Source organism: Macaca thibetana, chromosome 6 (assembly GCF_024542745.1).
Source record: "Macaca thibetana thibetana isolate TM-01 chromosome 6, ASM2454274v1, whole genome shotgun sequence".
Lineage (NCBI taxonomy): Eukaryota > Metazoa > Chordata > Mammalia > Primates > Cercopithecidae > Macaca > Macaca thibetana.
The window spans coordinates 175,060,998-175,074,878 of NC_065583.1; the positions used below are offsets into that span (position 1 = coordinate 175,060,998).

General features: G+C 44.1%; 1 protein-coding gene across 20 annotated transcripts in view; it reads right to left on the reverse strand.

Annotated features, from left to right (window-relative positions):
- Positions 1-13,881, reverse strand: part of NDUFS6 (NADH:ubiquinone oxidoreductase subunit S6) — a 183,703-nt gene that overhangs the window by 106,291 nt on the left and 63,531 nt on the right. Inside the window, exon 1 of one of the 20 annotated variants that reach the window (XM_050795297.1) lies at positions 13,089-13,092. The exons of the other annotated variants lie outside the window; for them this stretch is intronic. The gene's annotated coding sequence lies outside the window, so the exon portion shown is untranslated. Of the gene's footprint in view, positions 1-13,088; positions 13,093-13,881 lie in introns of those variants that run through there. 20 annotated transcript variants of the gene reach the window in all.

Consider the following 13,881-nt stretch of genomic DNA (forward strand, 5'->3'; position numbering starts at 1 on the left):
TTCCATGGTACTTTCTTTTTTTTTTTTTTTTTTTTGAGACGGAGTCTCGCTCTGTCGCCCAGGCTGGAGTGCAGTGGCGCGATCTCGGCTCACTGCAAGCTCCGCCTCTGGGGTTCACGCCATTCTCCTGCCTCAGCCTCCTGAGTAGCTGGGACTACAGGCGCCCGCCACCGTGCCCGGCTAATTTTTTGTATTTTTAGTAGAGACGGGGTTTCACCGTGGTCTCGATCTCCTGACCTTGTGATCCGCCCGCCTCGGCCTCCCAAAGTGCTGGGATTACAGGCGTGAGCCACCGCGCCCGGCCTCCATGGTACTTTCAAAGGGGAAAAAAAGCTGGACACGTGAATGACTTTCCGCAGAAATTATGGAAGTCATGGGGCAATGGAATTCTACCTGTAAACAGTGAAAGGAAAGGGAAGAAACTACCAGCCCAAAATTCCACCTGCAACAGGACAGTCTGCAAGTCAGGGGCCCTCAACCCCAGGGCCACGGACCAGCCCTGGTGTATGACCTGTGAAGAACTGGGCAGTACAGCAGGAGGTGAGCCGGGGCGAGTGAGCGAAGCCTCACCTGTATTTACAGCCGCTCCTCATCACTCACATCACCACCTGAGCTCTGCCTCCTGTCAGATCAGCGGCAACGTTAGATTCTCACAGGAGCACCTACCCTATCGTGAACCGTGCGAGTGAGGGATCTGGGTTGCAAGCTCGCTGTGAGAATCTACTGCCTGATGATCTGAGGCTGGTGCTGGGGGGACCTGCTGCAAATCCAGATTAACGTTGGCAGAGAGGTCTGACTGCACAGAGACCCTAATAAATCACTTGGTTGCAGACTCATAGCAAAACCCGATTAATGGTTGGCAAGTGATAATTAAGCTGCATCTGGTGACAGGCTTTAAATCAGAATCCCACACTTATGTTAGTCCACATGAGGCCCACCTGTTATTTTATTTACCACTTCTGTCCATGCCTCTTTCCCACACTGCCCGCTTGCCTCAGGCACAGTTTTGGTAAGCCCACGAGCTAACCCGAGCCAAAATGAGTAAAGAAGGAAACATCACAGGAGGGCTTTGAAAAGGGGGAAGGTCCAAGATTAGACAGCAGAAGACTCTAAGACTACCAACAAGAAGCAAGCCGCATTTAATAGAAAATACCAAGCATCTCACTTAAATTACAGACTCATTGCAACAGGTGATTCACATTTTCCAAGCCCACTTGGTATAATATGTGATGACTGTCCAGTGAAGCCATGAAACCTTCAAAACTGCTTCACCATATGAAGACCAAGCACCTTGCATTAAAAGCACCTTGCATTAAAAGCACCTTGCCTTTGGAGTTTTTCAAAAGGAAAAAAAAAAAAAAAGCTTGACCACGAAGAACAGAAGCAATGATTGAAGGCCACCACTTCATCAAATGTGTCTGCACTGAGAGCATCATTCTTACGGGCTAACTGCATTGCTAAAGCTAAGAAGCCCTTTACTGTTGGTGAACAGCTGATCTTGCCTGCTGCTAAGGACATTTGTCCTGAACTTTTAGGAGAGGCTGCAGCTCAAAAGGTGGCACGTGTTCCTCTTTCGGCTAGAACCATACCTAGAGGAATTGATGAAATTGCAGAGGATATTGAGGCACAATTGTCAGAGAGGATTAATGAGTCACCATGGTACACAAGCCAGGCTGATGAGTCCACCAACGTTGACAACAAGGCAACAATGCTTGTTGTTGTGAGATCTATTTTTCAGGAGGATGTGCACGAGGGTATGTTAGGTGCACTTTTGTTGCCAACCAACAGCACAGCTTCAGAACTATTCAAGTCTTTGATTGATTACGTATCAGGAAAACCGAACTGGCCATTTTGTGTCAGTGTACACACAGAGGGAGCAGCTGCCGTGACTGGATGGCTTTCTGGTTTCACCACTTGGGTCAAAGAGGTCACTTCTGGATGTAAGTCTAAGCACTGTGTCATCCACAGAGAAATGCTGGGTAGCTGAAAAATGTCGCCTGAGCTTAATAAAGGTTTGCAGTATGTAATTAAAGTTATCAGCCTCATTAAAGTACATGCCCTTAACTCATGTCTGTTCGTGCAGTTCTGTGAGGAGATGGTTGCAGAGCACACATGTCTTCTCTGATACACATGTGCTTACAGTGACACACATGTGATAGGAGTGAGATGGCTTCTCTGATACACAGAAGTGAGGTGGCTTTCTAGAGGCAGATCACTGGCCAGAGTTTTTGAGTTATGAGGGCCGCTCCAGAGATCTCTTTCAGAAAAACAGTCACCACTGGCATCACATTTCAGTGACGTAGAATGGGCTACAAACGTTGCTTACTTGGGTGACATATTCAACCAGCTCCACAAACTGTCACTTCAGGGGAGAGGGACAACTGCGTTCAAGTCAGGAGATAAAGTGGCTGCATTAAAAGTCAAACTGGAATTATGGGGCAGTGAGTGAACACTGGGGTTTCTGGCATGTTTCAAACATTAGCAGAGGTTTTGTTTGGAAACAGACTGAGCCAGCGCCTTCTTTGCCCCAGCTGGCGTATGATCACCTGTTTCAGCTCCCAAAAGAGCTTGAGCATTACTTCCCAACCGCAAAAGAACCCCAAACTGGGAAGGAATGGATCCGTGACCCATTTGTGAATAAGCCAGGTGAGTCAACTTTGTCCGTGCTGAAAGAGAGTTGGCTGCTTGAGATCACAAATAACAGTGGCCTTAAAAGTATGTTTGAGGCCGGGCATGGTGGCTCACACCTGCCTGTAATCCCAGCACTTTGGGAGGCCGAGGCAGGCAGATCATGAGGTCAGAAGATCGAGACCATCCTGGCTAACATGGTGAAACCCTGTCTCTACTAAAAAAAAAATACAAAAAACTAGCCGGGCGAGGTGGTGGGCACCTGTAGTCCCAGCTACTCGGGAAGCTGAGGCAGGAGAACGGCGTGAACCCGGGAGGCGGAGCTTGCAGTGAGCCAAGATCGTGCCACTGCACTCCAGCCTGGGCGACAGAGCGAGACTCCGTCTCAACAACAAAAAACAAACAAACAAACAAACAAAAAGAATCAAGAAACCCAAGGGAACCCAAAGCAGGACTGATACAAAGGAGAGTATCCCAAGCACATTAGGATCTAAATGAGGAACGTCAAAGGTAAGAGGAAACATTAAAAGCAGCTAAAGAAAAAGCACACATCATACACAGGAGAACAAGAGGCAAACAACTGCTGGACTTCTCAGCAGAAATAATGGAAGCCGGAAGACAGGAAAATGACATCCCCAAAGGGCTAAAAGAAAAAACCTAGAATTTTATACTCCAGCAAAATATTCCTTCAAGAATAAGGACAAGCAGACACGCTCCCAGAGAAGAAAAAGCTAAAAAAACGTGCCTGGCAAATCTACACTCCAGAAACGCTAAAAGCTCTTCAGGCTGAAGCCAAATGATACCAGATGGAAGTCAGATCCTCCGGAAGGTCTGAGGAACACCATTTTCAATAAATACATGGGTAAATGTAAAAAAACGATTTTCCTTTGAATTTCTTTAAATTAACGTAATCGTTTAAAGTGAAAATTATAAGATTTTCTATACATGTCTATAAATGTAAAACATATGACAATTGTATCATAAAATTGGGGTACTACAACATTTTAAAGTTTTGTTAAGAATTAGAAGTTTTGGCCAGGTGCAATAGCTCAGGCCTGTAATCCCAGCACTTTGGGAGGCCAAGGCAGGCAGATTACCTGAGGTCAGGAGTTCAAGACTAGCCTGGCTAACATGGTGATACCCCATCTGTACTAAAAATACAAAAATTAGCCAAGCGTGGTGGTGCACACCTGTAATCCCAGCTACTCAGGAGGCTGAGGCAGGAGAATCACTTGAACCCGGGAAGTGGAGGTTGCTGTCACATGCGTCCGTGTGAAGAGACCACCAAACAGGCTTTGTGTGAACAATAAAGCTTTTTAATCACCTGGGTGCAGGCAGGCTGAGTCCAAAAAGAAAGTCAGTGCAGGGAGATGGGGCGGGGCCATTTTATAGGATTTGGGTAGGTAGTGGAAAATTACAGTCAAAGGGGGTTGTTCTCTGGCGGCAGGGACAGAGGCCACAAGGTGCTCAGTTGGGGAGCTTTTGAGCCAGGAGAAAGAATTTCACAAGGTATGTCATCAGTTAAGGCAGGAACAGGCCATTTTCACTTCTTTTGTGATTCTTTGGTTACTTCAGGCCATCTGGATGCAAGTCACAGGGGATATGATGGCTTAGCTTTGGCTCAGAGGCCTGACAGTTGCAGTCAGTGAAGACTGCACCATTGTACTCTAGCCTGGGCTGGGAGAGCACCACTGGGTCTCGGAAAAAAAAAAAAATTAGAAGTTTTTACTTTAAGCCAACTACAAAAAGTTGAGAATGTGCATTTTAAGCCTGTAAAATAAAAATCAACAAGACAATGATATTGTAACTGCCCAGTGGGTTCCCCGTGCCCACTGCCTAAACAGACCCAATTTCTCAGGACAGGGAGCAATTCACACAGAGTCGGCTGTGCAGGAGACCGGAGTTTTATTATTACTCAAATCAGTTTCCCCAAGCATGTGGGGAGAAAGGTTTTTAAGGACAACTTGGTGAGTTGGGGGAAGCCAGTGAGCCGGGGATGCTGACTGGTCAGTGATGAAATCACAGGAAGTCAAAGCTGTCTTCTTGTGCTGAGTCAATTCCTGGGGGCTGGGGGCGGAGAGTCACAAGATTAGATAAGACAGTTTATCGATCTGGGTGGAGCCAGCCGATCCATCAAGTGCAGGGTCTGCAAAATATCTCAAGCACTGATCTAGCTGTTTAGGGAGTGTTAGAATCTTGTAGCCTCCAGCTGCATGACTCCTAAACCATAATTTCTAATCTTGTGACTAATTTGCAAGTCCTACAAAGGCAATCTAATCCCCAAGCAAGTAGGAGGCCTGTTTTGGGAAACGGCTGTTATCATCTTTGTTTCAAACTATAAACTAAGTTTCTCCCCAAGTTAATTCAGCCTACACCCAGGAATGAACAAGGACAGCTTGGAGGTTAGAAGCAAGGTGGTGTCAGTTCAGTTAGATCTCTTTCACTGTCTCAGTCATAATTTTGCAAGGACTGTTTCAATATATGGAAAATCCAAAGCATTTGGAAGTTAACACACTTATGAAGAATCCATGGGTAATAAAATAAATAATAAGGGGAATTAGAAAATGGTTAACTGTTAATGAAATTTATAACATATAAAAAAAATTGGAGGATACAGCTGAAGTGGTGCTTACAAGCAGAATTAAGAAAGAAGAAAGTCATAAAATCAGTAACATATTGCTCTGTAACCGCCCAGTGGGTTCACCTTTCCTGCTGCCTAGACAGAGCCAATTTATCAAGACGGAGAGTTGCAGTAGAGAAGAGTAATTAACACAGAACCAGCTATGCGGGAGACCAGAGTTTTATTATTACTCAAATCAGATAAAAGTTTTTAAGGGCTGTTCAGTAGCTGGGGTGGGGCAGTGAGTGGGGAGTGCTGATTGACTGGGTTGAAGAGGAAGTCATAAGGAGCCACTGTCTTCTTACACTGAGTCAATTCCTGGGTGGGGCCACAAGATCAGATGAGCTGGTTTATCGATCTGGGTGGTGCCCGCTGATCCATCAAGTGCAGGTGTAGCAGGACGAGCCACAGACATAACTCCTCAGACACCAGTTAAAGAAGGAAGGGGTTGATTCAGCCGGGGGCGTCGGCAAGACTCCTGTCTCAAGAGCCGAGCTCCCCGAGTGAGCAATTCCTGTCCCTTTTAAGGACTCACAACTCTAAGAGGGTGCGTGAGAGGATGGTGATTGATTGAGCAAGTAGGGGGTACGTGACTGGGGGCTGCATGCACCGGCAATTAGATCAGAACAAAACAGGACAGGGATTTTCACAGTGCATTTCTATACAATGTCTGTAATCTATACATAACAGAACCACTTAGGTCAGGGGTGGATCTTTAACTACCAGGCCCAGGGTGTGGCGCCGGGCTGTCTGCTTGTGGATTTCATTTCTGCCTTTTAGTTTTTACTTTTTGTTTCTTTTTCTTTCTTTGGAGGCAGAAATTGGGCATAAGACAACATGAGGGGTGGTCTCCTCCCTTACAGGGTCTGCAAAATTTCTCAAGCACTGATTTTAGGAGCAGTTTAGGGAGAAATTTAGCAAGTCAGAATCTTGTAGCCTCCAGCTGCGTGACTCCTAAACCATAATTTCTAATTCTGTGGCAAATCTGTTAGTCCTACAAAGGAAGTCTACTCCCCAGACAAGAATGGGGTCTGCTTTGGGAAAGGGCTATTATCATCTTTGTTTAAACTATAGACTAAGTTCCTCCCAAAGTTAGTTCAGTCTATGCCCAGGAATGAACAAGGACAGCCTGGAGGTCAGAAGCAAGATGGAGTTGATTAGGTCAGATCTGTGTTACTTTCTCAGTTACAATTTTGCAACAGTGCTTTCAGTCCTATCTAAATAAGCTAGAAAAATAAAAGCAAAAGAAATCTAAATTAAGTAGAAGAAAGAAAAAATAAAAATAAGATCAAAAAATTTATTAAAAAATAGGAAAATAAGAGATATTTAATAATTCCAAAATTTGGTTCTTAAGAAGATCCAAAAAATGGAGGAAATCCCCATCTGGGGTGTTCAGAAAAAAAGAGAAAAAGCACAAATTACCAGTATCATGAATGAAACAAGGGTTATTACCAGAGAACTGATAAGAAAAAATATAGCATGAACAACTTTATGGCAACAAATGTAATGCCTTAGTGCAACAACTTAGACATAATAGATACATTTCCTTAACAATACAATGACCGCAGTTGATCCAAAATGAAAGGCAGAATACTAATAGCCATAAAGAAATTGAATTCATAATTAAAATCCTCCAAAGAAGACTCCAGGCCTGGATGATTTCACTGGTGAATTAAATAAAATATTTAAAGAATGAATAACACCAATTTTATACAAAATTTTCCAGATAATTATCAAAGAGAGTACACTTCCCAAATCATGAAGCCATCATATTCCTGACAGTAAAATGAAAGGTATTAAAAAATAAAGATTTAAATCAATGTCCCACAGTGTCTTAAAAACACATATGAAAAATTATTAACAAAATATTAGCAAATGGAACAAAACAAAATGGTAACATATGGTGACCAAATAGGTTTTATGCCAGAAATGCAAGATGTTTAATCCTCAAGCTGCCATTAACTTAATTCACCATGTTAATGCAGTAGAAAATTTTAAAAATAGTAATTTTTTTCAATAGTGAAATAAAAGGCATGTGGCAAAATTCGGCACCCATTTATTCTAATAACTCTCATGAAACTGGGAATAGAAGGGAACTTCCTCAACCTGGTGAAGGGCATAGCTGACATCACACTTAACGGGGAAGATGAAAGGCTCCCCTCTGACAGGTTTTTGAGAGTTATCATGTAGTCGTGTTTATTGGTAATTTGTTCCTTTTTGTCGCTGAGCAGTAGTCATTGTCTGAATGTATGAATTTCAAGAACAAGGCAAGGATGTCCACCCTGACCACTTCCATGGTCAGCATTGTACCAGAGACCCTGAGCAGTGCAGTGGGGATGAAAAACAATAAGAAGCATGAAGGTCAGAAAGAAAGAGTTAAAACTGCCTTTGCTCATATATAATGAGACTGATCACATACAAGCAAACATCCTTCACAACTAGAAATTATAGGTAAATCTGTTAAGCTTATAGAATAGGCTCAACGTACAAAGGTCACTTGTTTTTATATACTAGTAGCAAACCATTAGATAATAAATTTAAATTTAAAATTTTCCATTTACAATAGCATTAAAACATAAAATACAAGGAATTTTTAATGTATAGTATTTCTTCATTGAAAACAAAATATTTAAGACGAATTTCAGAAGATTTAAATAAATGGAGAGATACAGCATATTTTGGATTGGAAAATTCAACATAATTAAGATGTCTGTTCTTTTCAAGTTTTTCTTTATTATTAAAAACAACCCCTTCAAAATTCATCCAGGCTTCTTTTATAGAAGTTTATAGGCTGATTCCAAAATTTCTGTGCAAGAAAGCAAAGGGTAAATGGCAAAGTAATCTTGAAAAAGAAGAACATGGCTGGGCGCGGTGGCTCACGCCTGTAATCCCAGCACTTTGGGAAGCTGAGGCGAGTGGATCACAAGGTCAAGAGATCGAGACCATCCTGGTCAACATGGTGAAACCCTGTCTCTACTAAAAATACAATAATTAGCCATGGTGGTGCGCACCTGTAATCCCAGCTACTAGGGAGGCTGAGGCAGGAGAATCGCTTGAACCTGGGAGGTGAAGGTTGCAGTGAGCTGAGATCGTGCCACTGCACTCCAGCCTGGCAAAAGAGCGAGACTCCATCTAAAATAAATAAATAAAAAATAAAAAAACCTGCAGTAGTCATGAGAGTGTGGGTCTGGCACAGAATAAACAAATAGCTCAACGGAGTGGAAGAGAAGACACAGAAAATGGACCCACATTCCCACGTACATTTGATTGTCAACAAAGGACTAAAGTAACCTCACAGAGAAAGAGAAGTCTTTTCAACCCATGGTGCTGGAACAATTGAACATCCATTTGCAGACACATGAACCTCGGCCCAACCTCACATCATCAAATTTAAAAACTTTAGACTGAATGGTGTTGACAAAAAGAGCCAAACTCTAAAATACTTGAAGAGATTTATTCTGAACCAACTATGAGTGACCATGGCCCGTGACACAGCCCTCAGAAGGTCCTGAGAACACGTGACCGAGGTGGCTGGCATGCATCTTGGTTTCATACATTTTAGGGAGGCATGAGACATCAATCAAATACATTTAAGAAATTCAGGCCGGGCGCGGTGGCTCAAGCCTGTAATCCCAGCACTTTGGGAGGCCGAGACGGGTGGATCACGAGGTCAGGAGATCGAGACCATCCTGGCTAACACGGTGAAACCCCGTCTCTACTAAAAAATACAAAAAACTAGCCGGGCGAGGTGGCGGGCGCCTGTAGTCCCAGCTACTCAGGAGGCTGAGGCAGGAGAATGGCGTAAACCCGGGAGGCGGAGCTTGCAGTGAGCTGAGATCCGGCCACTGCACCCCAGCCTGGGCAACAGAGCAAGACTCCGTCTCAAAAAAAAAAAAAAAAAAAAAAAGAAATTCATTGGTTATCTGGTTGACAATTAGCTGAGTTTGTCTAAAGACCTGGGATCCACAGAGAGAAAATGTTCAAGTTAAGAAAAAAGATTGTGGAGACCAAGGTTCTTTTGAATGTTATAGTAGCTGCCCTTAGAGACAATAGATGACAAATGTTTCCTATTCAGATGTTTAAAAGATGCTAGACTCTTAGTTAATCTGTTCCAGATTGGGAGGCCTGGAAGAAAAAGATCTAGCTATGTTAATAGAGAGTCTTTACAGATGCAAATTTTCTCCCACCAAGGACAGCTTTGCAGGGCCATTTCAAAATATGGCAAAGAAACATATTTTGGGGTAAGACACTTTGACTTTCTTCTTTGTCATATGATGTTATGCCAGAGTCAGATTGGAAAGTAAGTCACGATATATAGAGTTAAATAAAACCCATCTGGTGAGAATTTATGATTTGTAAGATACGACACTCCGCCCCAGACCCCTTAGAAATTTTACAAGATTAAAAAACCAGAGCTTAGTCCTCAATAGTCAAACCATATTTTGGAAGAAAATATTCATCAATATCTGGCCAAAAATTGATATTCAGAATAGGTAAAGAAGAAACTTTGTCTACACCTTAATAATATAAAGACAAAAACCTGAATAAAAATGGGCAAACACTTGTCCAGTGGGTTCATCTTGCCTGCTGCCTAGACAGAGCTGATTTATCAAGATAGGGAAATTGTAATAGAGAAAGCGTTTAATTAATGCAGAGCTGGCTGTACAGGAGACTGGAGTTTTATTATTACTAAAATCAGTCTGACCAGTAATTCAGGGATCAGGGTTTTTTTGTTTGTTTGTTTGAGAAGGGGTCTTGCTCTTGTTGCCCAGGCTGGAGTCCAGTGGCATGATGTCAGCTCACCGCAACCTCCACCTCCCAGGTTCAAGTAATTCTCCTGCCTCAGCCTCCTGACTAGCTAGGATTACAGGCATGCATCACCATGCCCAGCTAATTTTGTATTTTTAGTGGAGACGGGATTTCTCCATGTTGATCAGGCTGGTCTCAAACTCCTGACTTCAGGTGATCTGCCCGCCTCGGCTTCCCAAAGTGCTGGGATTACAGGCGTGAGCCACTGCATCTGGCTGGGATCAGGGTTTTTAAGGATAATGTGGTGGGTAGGGAGCCAGTGGGCCAGGAGAACTGATCAGTCAGATTGCAGATGAAATCACAGGGAGTTGAAGTTGCTTTCTTGCATTGAGTCAGTTCCTGGGTGGAGGCCACAAGACTGGAAGAGTTGGTTCATCAATCTGGTGGTGCCAGCTGAGGGTCTGCAAAATATCTCAAGCACTGATCTCAGGCTTTACAACAGGAATGTTATCCCGAAGAGCAATTTGGAGAGGTTCAGAATATTACAGCCTCCAGGCTGTAATTTCTAATTTCGTGGCTAATTTGTGAGTCCTGTACAGACAGTCTAGTCCCCAGGCACGAAGGGGGTTTGTTTGGGGAAAGAACTGTTACAGTCTTTGTTTCAAAGTTAAACTATAAACTAAGTTCCTCCCAAAGTTAGTTCAGCCTCCGGCCAGGAATGAACAAGGACAGCCTGGAGGTCAGAAGCAAGATGGAGTCAGTTAAGTCAGATCTCTTTCACTGTCATAATTTTCTCAGTTATAATTTTTGCAAAAGCGGTTCCATGGTTGAACACAGTTTACTAAGGAATACAGCAATGAATGATAAGCTCATGAAATCATTCTTACTGTCCACTCACCAAGGAAGTGCAAATTCAAAGCGCAACCAATCTCTAGAATAGTTAAGCAAAAAATGATGGGCAGTGCCAAAAGTTCAGGAGGACAAGGAGCTACAGAAACAGGTAGAAATTTAAAATGATAAAGCCATTCTGAAAGCTTCAGACTATATCTTATAAAAATAAACACACAATTACCCTTTGATACAGAAATTCCTCTCCTAGATAATTACTGAAGAACAATGAGAGCAAATATTCACAAAAGATGCGTCCAATAATGTACCTGGCAGTGTAATTGCCCGACAGGTCCGTCCTGCCCACCGCAGCATACAAAATCACGGTATTACAGTAATGGAAGAGTTTAATTGACACAAGGCCAGCCATGCCATGAGGAAGACAAAGTTATCACTCAGATCAATCTCCCCAAAGGCTCCGAGGTCAGGGGCTTTCAAGGCTAGTTTGGTAGGCAGGGGACCAGGGAATGGGGAATGTTGATTGTTTGGGGATGAAATCATAGGGGTGCACTGAGTGTGCCCCTGGGGGGACCACAGGATTGGTTGAGTCATGAGTCAGGTGTCCGGGTGGGGTCAGTCCGAAAGATATCTCAAAACATCAGTCCCAGGTTCTACAATAGTGAAGTTATCTATATGAGTAACTGGGGAAGTCACAAATCTGTGACCTCTGGACACGTGAGTCCTGAGTAAGGGATTGCAGAAGCTACACCTATCTTGTGACCTTTCATTAGTTTTACAAATGTGGTTTAGTTTTGGGAAGGGCTATTATCATCCTTGCTTTAAACTAGAAACTAAGTTTCTCCCAAAGTCAGCCCGGTGTACACCCAGGAATGACCAAGGGCGGCTTGGCAGTCAGAAGCAAGACGGAGTCAACTATGTCAGATTTCTCTCACTGTCATAATTTTGCAAAGGCAGTTTCAGCAGCCTCATTTATGACAGCAAAATGAATACTACTCAGCAGCAAATGAAATAAATTACTAATAAACACAACTACATGATAACCCTCAAAACATTGTCTCAAGTGAGAGAAGCCAAACTCTGAGTACATGCTATAGGGTAATATGATGCCATCCACTTACGTGATTTTACAACAGGCTACCCCAGCCTATGAAGAATGCAAATCAGAATGCTGGTCACCTGGCAACGTATTCACGGACGAGAGTGAGACCGAGTCTTCCATGGTGGCAATAGCGTTCTACCTTGACAAAGGTTTACCTCATGCAGGGATGTGTATTTGTCAAAACTTTTCAAATGGTAAGCTTCAGATTTGAGCATTTCACTCAAAACAAAAATATAATTTTCCATTCTAGTTAGTGATATCCATGCTGAAATTCATAGGAACAGGAGGCAGTGAAATTCTGGGTAGAAGAGGGTAAGTCCCTGGCCAGAGCCCCACCTTCAAGCCCAAAAGCCTAGAACCACAGCCCAAAGTGAGACCACACATCCATGTGTTCCTGCTCGAATTTTGCCTTTTCCAAAACCACCCACCCTGTCCCCCATCCTGTGCCTATAAAAACGCCAGAACTCAGCCAGCAGAGAAGAGAAGCAGCTGGATGTCAGAGACTATGGTTGGACATTGGAGACAAGCGGCTTGACTTCAGAGGGACAGCTTAATGGCACAGCTTCAGAGAGTGGCCCAGCCTCCAGGGGAAGATTACCTTCCTGCTCCATGCCCTTCTCAGCTCCCCTTCCTGCCGAGAGCCACTTTCACCAGCAATAAAATCCCCACATTTACCACCTTCAATTCTTTCAGGCAACCTCATTCCTCCTGGACACCAGACAAGAACTCGGGTGCCACGAGCGTGGGTGCAAAAGGCTGTCACACTGGCCCTCCACCAAGCTGTTAACACATAAGCCACCCATGGGCGGCAAAGCTAAAAAGACACTGTAACACTTCCTCCACCATAACACTTCCTCCACTGCAACACTTCCTCCACTGTAACGCTTCCTCCACCGCAACGCTTCCTCCACCGTAACGCTTCCTCCACCGTAACGCTTCCTCCACTGTAACGCTTCCTCCACTGCAACACTCTTCCTCCACCGCAACGCTTCCTCCACTGAGCTGTTAACACGTAAGCCACCCACGGGCAGCAAAGCCAAAAAGGCACTGTAACACTTCCTCCACCTTAACGCCTCCTCCACGGTAAGGCCTCCCCCACGGCAACGCCTCCCCCGCCGCAACGCCTCCCCCACGGCAACGCCTCCCCCGCCACAACGCCTCCTCCACTGCAACACACTTTCTCCACTGCAACACTTCCTCTGGGGCTTCCAGGGTTGCGGGCACCCTACCCTAGACGTTGCTGCAGGGCTGGTACAGAATTCACTATTGCCAGTCCTCAAAAGTGCTCACCCCAGTCTCTGCACCCACTCACCTGCACTCCGCCTCCCACGAGGGGTAGAGCAGTGAGTGAGTGGAGTTCACCCCTGCCAGCACCTGTACACTCCAGTTCCTGCCAGTGAAGGCGTCAGGGAAATAGCCTGCTTCAAAATGTTTAAGGATCAGCTGTACTGATGTCAAATGACATTGACACACATCAAAAATAAATAAAATACACTGACGGAAGGATAGAGGGTTGGACATACACATGATAAATCAAAAATATAAAAGCAATCTTGCAGTGGGCATTCACTCTACAATCCTTTTCATTTTTTTGTATGTTTTAAAATATTCACAATAAAATTTTAGGAATATAAACCAAAATTATTTACACACATTAGAAAAATAAAGGTAAGGCTGGGCGCGGTGGCTCATGCCTGAAATCCCAGCACTTTGGGAGGCCGAGGTGGGTGGGTAACCTGAGGTCAGGAATTCCAGACCAGCCTGGCCAACATGGTGAAACCCCGTCTCTATTAAAAATACTAAAATTGGCTGGGCATGTTGGCAGGCACCTATAATCCCAGCTACTTGGCAGGCTGAGTCAGGAGAATCACTTGAACCTGAGAGGCAGAGATTGCAGTGAGCTGAGACCGTGCCATGGCACTCCAGCCAGGGGGAT